The sequence below is a fragment of the Mesocricetus auratus genome, unplaced genomic scaffold (assembly GCF_017639785.1).
Source record: "Mesocricetus auratus isolate SY011 unplaced genomic scaffold, BCM_Maur_2.0 Super-Scaffold_100015, whole genome shotgun sequence".
Taxonomy (NCBI): Eukaryota; Metazoa; Chordata; class Mammalia; order Rodentia; family Cricetidae; genus Mesocricetus; species Mesocricetus auratus.
Window position 1 is genome coordinate 40,328,254 of NW_024429198.1, and position 16,444 is coordinate 40,344,697.

At 39.2% G+C, this 16,444-nt stretch overlaps 1 pseudogene; it reads right to left on the bottom strand.

The window, feature by feature from the left end:
* Positions 1 to 13,277: 13,277 nt before the first annotated feature.
* LOC101841853 lies at positions 13,278 to 13,920 on the bottom strand (annotated as a pseudogene).
* Between the last annotated feature and the right edge of the window lie 2,524 nt (positions 13,921 to 16,444).

Genomic DNA, 16,444 nt, shown 5'->3' on the forward strand with positions numbered 1-16,444 from the left:
AATTCGGAGGGTACACAGATTATTAGCAAATGGTAAGTGAGTTTTATTCAGGAAGGGCGCACAGTGTAGGCTCAATTCCAAACACATGGTATTTACTAGGTCATTGGGGACACACAGCTGCAGAGCATCTGTGGACAGTGGATGCTAAATTACTTCACTGGCAGCTGGGATTCTAGCTAAGCCAACTGCTCTTGCTCCTTGTTAAAGGCGGGCAAGAGAGACCAGGCATCACCTAGAGGACAGAGCTGGGACAGGGGAGGCTGACGAGATAGCAAAAGAGTGAGTAGATGTGAATGATGGAGATTCTATACAAGCTGACTTACAGGGGATGCTAAGACTGGGCCACACTGGGCTTGCTGATGGAGCCAAGCTGGGAAAGGGACCTGGAAAGCACCCTTAAGGTTTAGTTAAGGACAAGGTTTTTTGTTGGCAGCTAAATCTTTTCTCATTTTAATTTTTTCATAGGGTAACAATGCAAAGTTACAAACTCCTGGGGTGGTATAGGCAAAGAAATATGACTTTTATTCAACCCTCATAAATTCTTAGTTACAACAGAATGCGCAAAAGACAGATCCACAGGAGAAAAAACGAACTCTCGAATGTGTGTATATTTCACACATACTGGACGATGCCCAAGGCATGATGCAGCTTTGGATTTCATTACAGTATCAGCAGCAGTAGATGTGGTCCAGAAAAGAGCTGCAGCTCTTTGAGTTCTCAGAGAACTTTACTCAGGTGGAACTCACAGAAAGGAATTTCAAGATGAGTCAGCACAAAGAAGAGCTTGAGTTTATTAAGAACATATTTTTCACTGCATGCACTTATTCTCTTGTATGTGCATACACACACACACACACACACACACACAGTGTGTGTACACACTTGCCATGACGTAAATGTGGAAGTTGTAGGACAACTTGCAGGAGCTAGTTTAAAGTGTCTTCATAGCCTTACAGCAGCCAAATACACAACCTGGATGCTTCTGAAATTACATCTCAGACTGTTCCTGGTGATGAATTGTAGGGTTAACCAGAGGTCACAAGGTTTGCACATGGAAGCATATTATTGTAAATGAAGCTTGTAGTCCTATTTGTAGCTTCCCAGAAAATTCTAGACTTATCCCTGGGCTGTTCTCGAATGTCATTTATGGTTAGACTACCAGTGTGCTTCATTTCTTCTTAACATTTTTATGTGTAGTATCTCTGTACAAAGGGAATGTTGCCTCTATGGTGGCAATCTTTGCAGCAGTTTTGTTAATTGTGGTGGAATTCTTGAATCTGTGCCAGCAAGAGACTTGCATCAGATTCTGGAGTGAGGGGATCCTTTCCCTCCTCATGTCCCTTTAATTTCCCCTGTCTGTCTATCTTGCTTCAACAACAACAGCAAAAGTAAAGTGTTAGAAAAATGATGAGACAAAGAAAAAATACTGTAAGTTTGTATGGGTGGAAAAAGGAGGAAGGCAAAGTTTGGGTAGCCAAACAAGGCTAGTTAGTCAACATTAAAACAGATGACTCTGGCACCACCTCTAGGCTCACAGAGTTCTGAACAGTCTTCAGGGATAATCTTTATTCTCTCTGGTAGGAAGAAGAGAAGGCCGTGTTTTGTCTTTGCAAACTTGTGCACTACTCTTAGGCAAGTAGAAAGAAAGTAGATAGTTTCCAAAATCCTGGTCTTCTAGTTGCCTCCAGAACATCCATCCTTTCCATTCCCATGTAGCACAGGCCGGTACCCCACAGCACAGACACTTATTTGGCGGTAGTTCTTTTGTAATTTTCTATTCCGACTCTCCTGAATGAAGCTAGATAGCAGATAATGAAAGAGAAATATCTGGTTGAAGCCTAGGCTTATCTCAAATAGTGTACATCTTCAGCCACAGAGGGGCATGAGCTGGAGACAGCTCTGTACAGCTGCCTGCAGCAGCCCTAAGAGTTCTCCTCAGAGATTCCACTAGGGGTAAAGCTGAGGGCCTTATCTTTGCTATGGAAAAGAATTTCAGGGCAGCCAGAGTTGGTGTTTAGAATGATGAGAAGCTAACATAGTTTTAAATTTAGTGTTAGTAGAAAGAGAGGCACTGGGGAAAGGACAGTGTCCAGCCAAGTGAAAGTGTGGATTTCTCAAGAGTGTCATACTCTTGTGTCTCTGCAATAGTATGTGTATGTGTGTGTAGGTCTGTAAATGTATGTGCACATATGTATGTGGGCAGAGGTTGATGTTGAATGTCTTCCTTGTTTGCTCTCCACCTTATTTTTGAGACAGGGTCTTCCACTGAACTCTAGGGCTTATCAGTTCAGGTTATCTATCCAGTGAACTCTAGAGACCTGCCTGTCACTGACTCCCAAATCCCACCCTCAGGGTTGAAGTTACAGATTCATGCTACTGTGCTTGATTTTGCTTGGGTACAGGGAGTCCAAACTGAGGCCCTCATACTTGTGCAGAAATTTTAAAATTCTTATTTGAAATACCTATATAGGAGGAATACTGCCAGTCTGTGGTGGTACATGCCTTTAATACCAGCACTAGGTAGGCAGAGGCAGGAGGATCTCTGAGTCTGAGGTCCACATGGTCTACAAACAAGTTCCTGGACAGCCAGGCCTATACAGAGAAACAAACAAACAAACAAACCGAGGAATATTGACTGTATGGAGGGAATTTTCATAAGAAATATTGTTAATTATGTTGTAATTCCTAGTTCTAGAGCTGACAAAAGTCATCAATCATAGTCCAGGGCGAGGACCTCACTTTACTTCCTGTGTCCCCTTAATTATACAAGTCTTTCTATCCTGTTTCAACATCACTTAGTGTGCAGCCCGGAGCAAACATACAAAATATAGATTATGAGGTTCAGGGCTCCATCATGGGTTATTGAAGCGCTGAGACTGAGAATGTATCATAAAGACCTGATTTTGCTCTCTTCCATTAGCAGCAAACATGTCAGAGTTTACGATTTATGTTAAATACAAGTATTAGCTCTTACTTGTGGGCTTTTAAGGTTCTGGTCACTCTAGGTGGCCATATTACACAGCCTGAAGAAGAAATCAGACCATACCTCTCTGTAGCTCTCTCAGCCTCTAGAACAGAGTTAAGAAGCCACGTTGTACTGTAGCCTAATAACCACTGATTAATACTGCCTGGTTCCTCCATGCTCTGTGCTATGTTGCACTAAATCCCACGACATGGAACTTCCCATTATCCCTGAAAGATACAAAGTCAGTTATTTTCCTTTGCTTGGGGGATTACTCTGAAGGCTCTCCTTTGGGTTTGTCCATGCCATCCTGTCCATAAAGACTCTCTCTTTCACTTTAAAATATCTCTCTTAATGATGTTCCTCTCCAAGTTTTAAATGGAAGCATATCTTTCCCCTAAGACCACACACAATACACTGTCTCCGATATGATGGACTGTCTCTTTTCAATGTTCTCCTACCTCAAAGCCCAATCTCAGCTCCTATGGCCATGGGGTCCTCTCTCCTAGTAAAGGCCATGTATAAAGGGTAATTTCATGTCAGCTCTTTTGCTGAGTTCACAGCTGCCATTCCCTTTTCTAACAGAGGCATTGGTCATTTGAGTCTCTCTGTCTTTAGTGGCTAAAATGCCTTTGACATGGCATGTGTATATTTCCTATCCTGAGTCACATCCTTATTTCAACTGGCCAAAAGTTTAAGCCCAGAGAGAACTCTCAGAAAGAAATGCAGCAGTTCTCACTGAGGGACTTTCCCTGCCAGAACTCATTTAATGTCCTCCTGGCTCAGAGTTTTGGCTGAGACTAGAACAATAGGCGCTAAGCACCTGTGCATTAAGTTCTAGAGAGCCCCTGCCAGACTTGAAAAAAAAAAAAAAAAAGGTGCTTCAGAACCTGTTCTGCCTGAGTGAGCCCAACCACCTAGCCTCAGGATACAGAAAGATACATATGCCAACTTTCAGTGATGAAGAAAAAGGGTTTTCCTCCTCATTTAAACCAAGTGGTGATGAGGCGATTTAAGAAAACCAGACGCAGACCCTGGACTATGTGTGCCCTTGCTGCCCGAGTAAATCAAAGCTTCCTGCCAGACAGCCTTAGTTTGCAGCAACAGTTCCTCTCCCATAATACAATAGGTTGTCTCTGCACATTGGCAATAATCTTGCAGCACAAAGTCTACTGCTAAGTCTGGATTTATGCTTGATTTGTTAGGACAAGCAGGGGAGCGGATTGATGAGTGCCTGAAAAGACAGTGTGCTGGTTTGAATGTAATTGGCCCCCATAAGCTCATAGGGAGTGGCACTATTAGGAGGCGTGGCTTTATTGGAGTAGGTATGGTATCCTTGGAGGAAGTATGTCACTGTGGGGATGGGCTTTGAGATTTCGTATGTGCTCAGGTCAAGCCCAGTGTCTCAGACCACTCACTTCCTGATGCCTGCGGGTCAGTCCTAAGAACTCTCAGCTCCTTCTCCAGCACCACATCTGCCTGCATGCTGTCATGCTTACCCCCTCCCCCCGTAACGATAATGGACTGAACCTCTGAAGCTGTAAGTGAGCCACTCCAATTAAATGTTTCCTTTATAAGAGTTTCAGAGGTCAGAAGAGGTTGTGAGAATCCCTGGTACTGGAGTTACAGGTGGTTGTGAACTGACCACTGTGGGTGCTGGGAACTGAACTTTGATCTTCTGCCAGAATGATAAGCACTTTTAACAACTGAGCCATATTAGGATGAATCTAAGGTGTTCTATTGCTGTGGGACGGTATCTAATATGGAATGTGGGGGTGGCAGGTATCATCTCACGCAGGATTGTGTGTTGCCACTTCCCCATTTTAGAGCTTGGCAGGAGACAGGATGGGGGTGGGGGGGAGCCTCTGGTATGCTAGTTGGGTGCTCGTCCTGCTAAGCTACATTTGCAGCATTTGGCATTACAACGGACCGGGATTTTTTAAGTCTAAATGTAATGAAAGAATTTTTTTTATTACTTGACAATGCATGAAAAACCCAAAGATTTCCTTAGAGACAGCTTTTAGGAGTGAGAGCATTTGTGTCTTAGAAAGTGAGACAGTCTCAGAAAGCAATATTTCTTTCTTAATAGGAGTTTGCTTATAGTAATTCCATAGTACCTCACATCAACTATTTTCTTCTGAGGATAAATAAATAAAGATAAATCATACAGTTTGAAAATCAAGCTTTTCGGTTTCAATTTACCATGTATATATTGAACTGTATTTCTCTTGGGCACTGGAAAAGGCAGAGTCACGTTTTTCTTGGACATCATGGAAGGTGGTTATGACATTTAATGCCATGTGTGCCTTTGACTGGGACAGGTGGTAGAAAAATTCTGGGTGTGTCCATGAAGGTGTTTCTGTATATGGTGGACATTGCACTGGCAGACTGAATAGAGCAGACTACTCTCTCTAACACAGAGTGGCACCATCCATTTAATTAAAGAACCAAGAGGCTGAGTGAGTGGACACTGTTACTTCTGAACTCATTACTCAAAGACGGCGTGAAATGATGGAGACTTGTCTTACACATCCTTATGGCTTGAAAGTGAAGTGGCTCCCGAAAGCTCACGTATTTGGACCCTTAGACTCCAGCTGGTGGCACTAACTGGGGAGGTTGTGGAATCTCTTCGGACATGGAGAGCTTAGCTGACAGAAGTAGCATAATAGGTGCAAGTATTGAGGGTTATAGGCCCATCCTGTTTCCAGTCTGGCCCTCTGCTTCCCATCAGAAGCTGTGCTGTGAACTAGCTGTGCTCCAAGCTCCTGCTGCTGTGCCTCCAGTCACCAGCCATTCCTGGACATAAGGGACTGTAGCTCAAGAATCATGAACCAATATAAATTCTTCCTCCCTAAAGTTGTTTCTGTTAGGTATCACGTCACAATAACAAGGAAAGTAGTTAACATAACCAGTGAGTTTTTCGGGTGATTTAAAGTATAGTAGCCGTTAATTAATACACTCAACTTTATAAATGCAAATTAAGTCACAAAGAAGTTAAATAACGTGCCCAGAATTGTGCAGCGAAAGTAACAAAACCAACCAGAATTTTCATGTGCGTGTTGGTGCTGACTATGTCCCTACTATTCAAAGAAGAGGAGGCATGAAAATGAGTAGGAATTCTAAGCAACCAGCTGATGTGTGTGTTTGCTTATCTGTAACATTTTATCTTAGTATTATTTCTTTTCAAAACTTTAGGTTTTTTACTTTAACATGATGTCTTAATCTGCTTCCTAGGTGCTTTTTAGAAAAAGGAGGTGTATTAGCTCATACACTGGGAGGCTGCCTGGGATGAGGTCTCAATGGATGCCACAATGATGTCACAATGGTGGGAGAGAGTACATGATGTGATGGGAACCAGGATGAGTCAGAGTCTAGGCTCGTTCTTTCTATAAAACGTTGCTTTCATGGGAACTAATAAGGGTCTTAAAATGTATGTCTTAATTCCTTCTAATGGTGGCAACCCCCGTGACCTAACTTCCTATCTGTCGGCTCCATCTTTTAAAAGTTCCAGCCCTTCAGCGCCAACATACCAGGGATCAAAACTTCCAACATACGAACCTCTGCTAACTCAGATAACACATACACCACAGTAATCAGGGCTAGGTTCACAACAAAAATAAACAGCATGTATTTGTTATTATTTGTTTGCTGCAAAACATTTGAATATTATTTGGCCTTATTGAAAAAAAATAATGGTTGTGGTTTGAATATGCAATGTCGTCCAAAGGCCAACGTTAGAACACTTGATCTCCAGTTGGCAGAATTGTTTGGGGAGATCTGTGGTACCTCTCAGAATTGCAGCCTGTCTGGGTGAAGAGAGTCACTGGGGAAACGTTCCTGAAACTTTGCAGCCTAGCTGTGTTCCCTGTTCTCTCTCTGCTTCTTGAGTGTGTATGCAATGTGACCAGCCAGCCTCCTGCTTCAGCTGCCAGACCGTCCCTCCCCACTGCCATGCCTTCTCAGCTGAGATGATGACATCCTTCTGAAACAGTGAGCCCAAAGAAACCCTTTTTCCTTCAAGTTGCTTCTGGGGGTATTTTTTTAAATTGTTATTACTATTATTAATTATTATTACTGTGGTTGGAGGCTGCACATGTGTGGAAGTTGAGGACAACTTTCAGGAATGGTTTCCCTCCTTCTACCTTCAGTTCCAGATGTCCAACTCAGGTTATTAGGCTTGTGTGGCAAGTGCTTTTATCAGGAGCCATCACACAGGCCCTTTGTTGGGGTATTCTGTCACACAAAAAGAATAACTAAGGAAGAAACTGATGATAGTAGTTGGAGATCTCATAATAAACATTTTCTTTACTTCTTGCAGTCATTGGTTTTTTTCTGGGGGGGAGGTGTATATTGTTCTTGCCCAGATTAATCTCTCTTTCCCATTAATACCTGATTTTTTCAAATTTAACTTGTAATGATCCAGTATTTAGCTTAAACAACATAATGAAGTAAATAACTAATGTTTCAAGACCAAAAAACATTCAACATTCACTTTTGAATGTTTAAAATATATTAACTGCTTAATTTCTCAATTCCATATCGTTATAAAAATAAACCACACCCACCCATATTCTTGTTCTAATCTATTCTTCTGGTTTCCCTTTCTTATCGACAGCATAATCCCTTGCTGTGACAAAATGGGGTCCAATCAGTTTCTACAGTTCTCCTATCCATAAACTTTAGGATCGATACAAGTTACAAATGACAATATAGTAGTTAGCTTTTTGATTGGTTTGCTTTTAAGAAAGGTTTCCATTGTGTAATCCAAACTAGCCTCAATTTCTGGGTAGTCTGTGTTAGCCTCCTGAGGGCTGGGATCACAAGTGTCTACTAACATACATTATATTTATAATAATCACTATATATAAATATTAAAGGTCACAAATGAACTTCCTTTCCACTAATTTTCTCTTCAATACCTACTGCTAATTTGTGATGTTGATAAAATATGTCTTCATATGAGCAGCAAATACAATAGACTATGCAGACACTTATAAAATTGCTTGGCCAAACACATTTTTCATTATCTAAGGAAATAGCTAAAAGGCTATTACATCTTACAGTTGCATAAAGACACATTCGTTACAATAGTAAACTACCATCTATTAATAATGGCCAGTAAGAAATTTTGTCAGAGATCTTTTGGCATAGTTCTCTAGCATATTTCCTCTTAAAATATTGCTGTATCTGAATAAACTCAGGGTTTAACTTTTAAAGATAAAGAAACAGAGAGAGCCTAAAGGGGCTGTTAAGGAAGCATCAGTGTGAATCAGATCTGTCATTCATGATTTTCAGGTTCAATTATGTTTAAAAGTTATTCTGGGGGGATTGAAGAGCAAATAATTGAAGAACAATTACTTAGTTCTTCTTTGAGAAGACAGCCTCACTGGACTCCTGGCAGGCTGCTACGGAAAAACAGTAACTCTCACCTGAGTTGCTAAGCATTGGGTAGCAGCAAGATAAACATTCCTAACAAATTCCTGGGGAATGTTTCATCTTTACTGGTGATGGGTGCAGAGCAATAGATTTAGTTTTAGGCAGGCCAAAAGCAGGCTTGTCACATGAGTAGAAGTCAAGGAACCAGACAATATATTTGAATAGAAGATTATCACCTGGGCCCATAGGCTGTTCCAGGGCATGTCTAAAAGCAACTGCCAGGTCTGAAGGTGTCCCATTCAGACTGGGGATATAGCTTAGATGGTTGAGCCTGAGAGCCCTGCGTTCCATTCCCAGTGTCATATAAACTGGGCACAGCGAGCAGTTCATGCTTATAATTCCTGCATTCTGGGGGTGGAGACAAGGGGATTGTAAGTTCAAAGTCAACCTTAGCTACAAGCAAACTTGAGGGTTAGGTTTAGGAAATCTCCAATTCATGCAGGTCCTTAGCAAAAAAAAAATGTTTAACTCAGAATAACTAAATAAATGAAGCCTTTGTTTAAAAGAAACATGAAACAGTGAAACATATGTTTTTGTTTGTCTTGTTTTTTTTTTCTGGGACAGGATTTCTTTGTGTGTAACTCTGGCGGTCCTGGAACTCACTCTGTAGACCAGGCTGGCCTCTAACTCAAAGATCCACCTGCCTCTGTCTCCTGGGATTAAGATGTACTCATCCACCACCGAACTTGAAACAGATATTTTTGTGAAATAAAATAAATTCCAGTTTTGTTTTCTAGAACTTAATTCTGCTTCTTGATTATTATACAGTTAGTTTGGCTTATTATTTTGATAAAGGAGCTAGAGATCTACCAAGCTGACAAAATAGAAATATAATAATTAATAAATAAAAGCACAAGTTTAAATTACTTATGATTTTCAGAAATACTGAGTAGATATTTTAATATAACCTATCCATTTCCTACTTAGAATTCCCATTAAGTCAGTATTTTGCTCATATTTTCATTTTATTCTTTATCAGAGAATAGAAGAGATAAATCCATTATCCTCCTTACTCTTATTATAGCTTTTAATTTCTTAAATCAGATCTTTTTCAATTATTTAATATGTAAAATATTCATTATATAAATCAGGACTGTTAGAAGGAGGAAGCATAAAGGTTAGCTTTACTTTTATTTTTTAATTGATTGATTGATTGACTGATGATTGATACAGGGTGTTTCTATGTAGCCCTGACTGTCCTGGAATTCACAGAGATCCACTTGCCCCTGCCTCCTCACTTCTGGAATTAAAGATGATTGCCACCATACCCAGTAATAATTAGTTTTAATTATCAATTCATCACAGTCTAGAATCACCTGAAAAGAGAGCCTTAATACTGTGTAATCTAGATCAGATTGACTTGTGTCCCATCTGTGGGGAATGGTCTTGGTTATGTTTCTTTAAGTGGGAAGACCCACCCCTTGTGAATGGTGCTATTACCCAGGGAGGAGATCCTGAACTGAAGCTGAACAGAGTATGTATGCATGCATTGGTCAGGTTCATTCTGCATTATAAGTGTGACATGACCAACTTTTTCCCTGATATGGTAGATGGATGTTAAAATAAACTCTTTGTCCTCTAACTTTATTTTGTCAGGATATTCCATCATAGCAATGGAAAAGAAATTAAGACATTATGTAACCATGCGAAGAGAAAAAAAGAAATCAAATTATTTTAGGTTATATTTTATAAGATCATCATTTTCTTGTCCTTTTTTGGGTTAGTTACAAATCCCACAACTCATTTCAGTTATCAAACTAGTTAAAATAGACTCACAGAAGTTGACATTTATTTCTAAATAAATTAATTGATGTGAGCAGTCCAAATAGGTTGGAGAAATGCTTACATAGGGTTTTCTATTTTTAATGTTTTTCTTTAAAAAAATTAATATTGATGTGAAAGCAATTCAATCTTACATTGTCAAAATAAAATGTGAAATACTGAAATCTGGGAAGAAATTAGATAATGTTTTTAAAGTGGAAATTAAAATATCTTCTGAGTGATTCCCAAAGCTACTCTTCAACAGAATCTTCTTAATCTTTTAATCCCGTATCGGTATTAAAGTTTCCCTGTTGGGTCCATGAGACTGTTTAGTGGGTGAAAGTACTCGTCATGTGTGCCTGTATCCTTGAGTTCACCGCCTGGAACCCGCATGGAAATGGAAGGAGAAAGAAGCTCCACATTGTTGTCCTCCTGCCTCTTCATCCCTGACATGGAACACGCACTTCTTACATACATCAGGCACATGTATGAACAAATACTAATACATATTGAAAGCTAAAAAATTATTGTTACTGAAAATAGGGCTATAATTAATTAATAATTAATAGAACATCTAATCACCAAACTAGAGAAAATAATAACAAAGAAACCCACCTTATCCAAAGGCTCGAGGCATTCGATAATTATTCTTTATTCTTTGACTGTTAGCAAGATGTTCTAGGCTCCCAGTAACTGATTTCAGGGAATACCTAAATCTGAAGCCCTATCCTGAAGTCCCTTTGTAGTTTTTCTGACTAAGGTGGTCCCTGCTATCAGAAAGACTCACAGATGTGGGCTCAGGCTTTTTCTTGAAATGCTTCCTCATTTCCTCCTTGACTCAGTTTTTGTAAAATTAAGTCCCATGAGACAAGAAGCATGCTCTGAGGTTGGCCCCTCAGTTTACATGTGATCCAAACTTCCTATGCCGGGTCTAAATACTTTCTTCCAAACAGCCTGGCTCTGGTGAAGTGTGTTTTTATGGTGTGTGTGGGGTGTGTGTGTGTGTGTACGTGTTTTCCTGGCCTCTAACATGAGAGGAGTTGGGTAGGAGCACATGGGTACAGCATCTTGGCAGAAGGGCATATTGAGGGCAGCCCTGTATTAGGCTATCAGCATTACAGATCATTATTGAGGATGGTGGGTAAGGATGAGCTCTGTCTACCCTAGTTTCTGGTACTTATCTTGCCCTTGAACAGAAGTGGCAACAGTGGGGATCAACATGTCTATAGTAAGCAGAGTTGGTAGGCCAGTGGGAAGGGGGATACTGCTATAACTATTACATAGGCAGGACAGAGCAAGTGATTTTGGTGGAAAAGGAGTTGGACCAGTGTACAGGAGAGAGGGAAGAGTCAGTAGTTGTTGAACTCCTATCATCCTATGGGTAATGTCTTTCTTTTATTGCTGATATCTAAAAGATAGCTCATTCCTTGTTGGTTTGCTAATTTAGCTCTCTGCTCTGAGTCCCAGCTCTTTCTCAAGCTTTCTTTAATAGAATACTTTGTGTTTATCTTCAGTGCATCAGTGGTAATCTTGACATGGCCATTTCTTTATATAGTGTATTGGTGGATATAATTTAGGTCAGCAACTTATAGACCTTTAATGGAACATCTATTTAAGAATTATACAAACATCTCATTTCCTACTTAATCCCATATTATTATGGCATTAAAAGGAAATAGCATCAAATGTAAATTTTAAATATTCTATGCATTTCTTTTATCTGCAATGATCTCACATTTTTCATCCTTAGTTATGTGGGACATTTAAGTTGGCAATACGCTAAACTGAGTAGTTGGAAATTGCTTAGAATTCTGTTCTAGTTAGGGTAAGCCTCAAAGACATTTGAAATAAATGCAGTAACCTTGGAGATATTCGGTAATTCTCCAGGTATTATGGCAGCTCATGAGTTATTGTGAATGACTAGCTCACCTGTTTGACAGAGTACCTGGACCTGCAGCTATTCTGTTTTCCTCAGAGCTTCCTTTAGCTTGTCTGATACCTGGTTCAGGAGGAGTACGTTCAGCTCTGAACCAACTTTGCAAGATGCCCATTAACATCAGCACTGGAAACGGCTCAGTGGGTAAGAGCGCTTGCTATGCAATCGTGAAGACCTGAACTCAGGTCCCTGCCATTCACATAAAAATCAAGCTAAAACATACTCTGTAGCGCCAGCGCTGTGGGGGAGGGACGCAGAGAGGAAACAAGATACCCATCTCAGAGGAATAAGGTGAGAAATGATAGAACAGGACACTTAATGTCCTCTTTTGGCCTCCTTGCACATAGACACACATGCCTATAAACGAGAGAAGGAGAGAGAGAGAGAGAGACAGGCAGACAGACAGACAGACAGAAACACAGAGACAGAGACAGAGTTTACAGCTTTGCATAAACTGCCTCATCACTATAATAATGATATGAGATCACTCCTAAAATATCACTATTTTGTAAGAAAGATACCTAGAGTGCTTGAGTCTCCAGTCAAACCCTGACACACATTACTATTCTTTTACTTTCCTATATATGCATTAGCTAATCAAATACTTCATTTTTTCCTTAGTAAAGCTTTTTAAATAAGGTAGAAAAGTCTGAGATCCTTTTCCCTTTGGGAGCATAATTAACTAATTAATGTCAATCTGGATACCAATGATGCCTTTGTTGAGCCCATTAGCATCCCCATAGCAGCTAAGAGTTAGAATTAAAATTCAAAATAGCTATTTTTGTTATTTCTCAAACTATGGTGTCAAAGTTCTTAGGTTTTTTGTAAAGACATATTTTAAGTTATTGCAGAAATTTTATTTATTTAACCTGTTCTAAATGTCATTTTATTGCAAGATGGTATAACTAATTGCAAGTTTAAGTTAGTAATTTTAGTCAGGCAGCAAGTTGCTGCAAATCGCTTATTCAAAAGTGATCAGCAGATAACTCCAGACACAGAGCATGGGTCATAAACACCTGAGTGGCCAATAGGGTTAATTCACTAAGTGAACCTTGTTCATTTCTCAGGAAAGGTACACTGTAACTTCAATAGACAGCAACACAGGAAGAATTCGTCACACAGACTAGTTCCAACTTAAAGCTAACTTTCCTGGCCATCTCAGTTTGAGACAGATGCATTCACTTAACAGGCTGAGCTTAAGCCTCCTTTGTGAGCAACTTTAGATCCGCATGCCCTTGGCAATGGTCTCTGCACTGCATGCTTCTCCACCCAGTCTGTCTCTTGCTCCTTGCATTCATTGCATCATGTCCTGCACAGAAATATGGTAGCCCAGGCAAGTCTTTACCTCCTTATATGCTCTATGTAGTCTTTCCTGGTAAGTGACCTCCAAGGCCACTGGCAATGCTATTCCTCTGGACGTCAAAGAGGTAGTAGTGATTCTGTACCAGTGCCTGCCTGGGCCCTCTACATGTCTGTTGCATCCCAGATTTGTTTGACAGTTAATTGCTTGCTTCTTCGAGTAGAGCAAATTTTTTGCTGATAAGTCTATCAATAAATTCTCCGATAGAGACACCGTATTTCTTAATCACATAGACAATCACTCCTACTACTAGTATGGTAGAAAGGTCTCTGGGGTAATCACATTTACTCCTTTGGATAGAAAATACAAGCTAAACTCAGTTCCAGGCTTGAAGGGTCCTATTACCCCAGTTCTAGGGATAAGCCCAAGATGAACTTTTCCTCCACATTCAGGAAGAGGTGGTACAGGGGTAAGATGTGGCCGCCCTACGTGAAAGACCCCGGAACTGCTGAGTTCTTCAGACATGGGCCGCTGTGGTGGCAGAAAGTGCACCCTGGGGCAGAATGGTCTGCAAAGGACCAGGCAGTGGTCTTCGTGTCCCTGTGGCCCCAACCCCAGACTGTCAGGGTCCATGGAAGTTGTAAATGTTCTATGAATTATTTTATTATTACTAATCCCATCCTTTTCTTTTTAGTTATATGGTTATGTAAATTGTTCAGAAAATGAATGAGTGTTGTGTATATTGTTATTTGTAGTAACAGCCTCAACCTCCTTCTATCCTACTGGGGCTTTTTGATTTTTTTTATAGAAAATAAAGATTTTAATTGTGCCAATGAAAATTTCCTTTATCTGGTTGTGGTGGAACACACCTATAATTCTAGCACTCTGGAGGATGAGGCAGGAGGATCACTTAAAAGAAACAGGAACAATATAGTGAAACCCCATGAATCCCATGGACCTATTTCTGATTGTGATGTAATTTATTTAATCATAGGGTCAATTTTCATATTCTCTTCATGTATTTTTTTGAAACTCACTATAACGTCATTTGTATCTTTGTGTTTTTGTTTGTATGTGTGTGTGTGTAAAGGGCACTAATGAATCCAAACTTTTCTCACTCTATAAGTGGTTAAATTTCGATTATCTTTTGTATTTTGGAACTTATTAAAATTTAAGACTCTGAATTAGGATATATTTACTATTTGATAGAAAATGCAGTACAATATTAGATATTGGTATTCAGAAAAAAGTACTAATATTTTCTTTTCTGTGAATGCTTTTGCTTTTATCATTCAGGTAATATTATTAATTGTACCCAAATTTTATATTAAGAAAAGCCTATAAGCTTAAAGGTACATAAATTAAATGTTATCAGCATACAAAAGAATTGTAAGATATTTGGTTTATTTAAAACATGGGCGCACGCCTTTAATCCCAGCACTCGGGAGGCAGAGGCAGGCGGATCTCTGTGAGTTCGAGGCCAGCCTGGTCTACAGAGTGAGTTCCAGGACAGCCTCCAAAGCCACAGAGAAACCCTGTCTCGAAAAACCAAAAAAAAAAAAATGTATGAAAGGTAAAAAAGGGTAAGAATTAATTAAATACAAAAAAATTGTTTGGAAAACAATTATAGTCTAAAAGCCTATAAAATAGTGTTCAGTGTAACCATTAAAATTTGAATTGATTTTGCATTTCATGAAGTCCCTCCTAAGAGATAAACAAGAGCACTAACATTAGTAAGAGCGTGCATTATCTTATTTAATTAAGTGCCATCCATGATGGGACACATCAATCTACATGATAGTGGACATGCACTGTTAGACTGTTACAGGAACTAAGCCAAGATTCTCTTCCAATTCTGAAAATCATTTTCTAAATCAAATATACATATTGACAGTATTCATTTTCATTAGAAGTTTATCTTTAACATAATTGGCTTGAAACCTGGACAGTGTTACTCCACTAATGTTATAACCCTTGTATAAGCTTCCTACAAGCAAACAAGAAGCATGGTAGCAATTTCCTGAGCCACAGCTAAGTCTGTAACTAAAGATGGAATGAAGAAAAAACATGATTTCATAGAGAGGTCACCAGAAATTAGCATTAAATTTCAGGAGCAAAATGTATTTTGTATCACTTACTGCAAAAGCATTGATTTAGTTTGTATGATATATATTCCACAATCCCCTAACACACAGGCTAGCATAAGGAATGGTAACACTATTGTATAATCTAAATCTAAAAACACAGTAATCACTTGGATCTTTTAAAAATAACAGAAAAGAACCAGACTCCAATTTCTGGTTTGTTTTTACTATGGAGAAAAAGGAAGGAATCATTTGACTCATGAATTTTATTTCTGCTTTATGTAATAATAATTGGATACTTCAGAAAAAAATCAATATTTCAACAGAAGGTGAAAATTACCAAGTCATTATTTAGACACAGAACTCTTAGTGGAATTGTTAAATAAAGAAAAGTTAAGAGCTCATTTCCTGTCTAGGAAAAGCAAAGTAATTAAATTATCCCTTTTTTAGAATAGAGATTTTGCCATTAGCCTTTGAATTCATAGAAGTTGACTTTAATATTCCCTACTCGATACTGTTGGGATTCCCTTCCAAATGTTGTGATAATATTAAGCACATTATTTTTCTTTGATTAAATGCCTAGCAATCTGCTCTGTATTGAAATTACCTATGTAGTCACTTTCTAATTCTGATAGCCTAAGTATGGATATTATTAGCCTTTTAGCTGTCATAAAATCATAAAAAAGAGCAAACATGTCAATCAATGCATGGTTGTGCGGATATTTTTATATGTCACCAGGGTTATAACCATATGCCTTACTCTGCAGGGTCTTTGTTCCCCAACTAACATGGAACTTCTGGTGATTATAGCTGTAGACTGATTCCCACATGAATCCAAAGACAAGGATGATGTTGCATTGGGCCTATTCAAATGTAATGGCAGAAATCATTAGTACTCTCAATTTGTACCAGTATAGTCATCTGGCTTTTCTCACTTGTGTTTTAATTTTACGAAGTAATCTGCT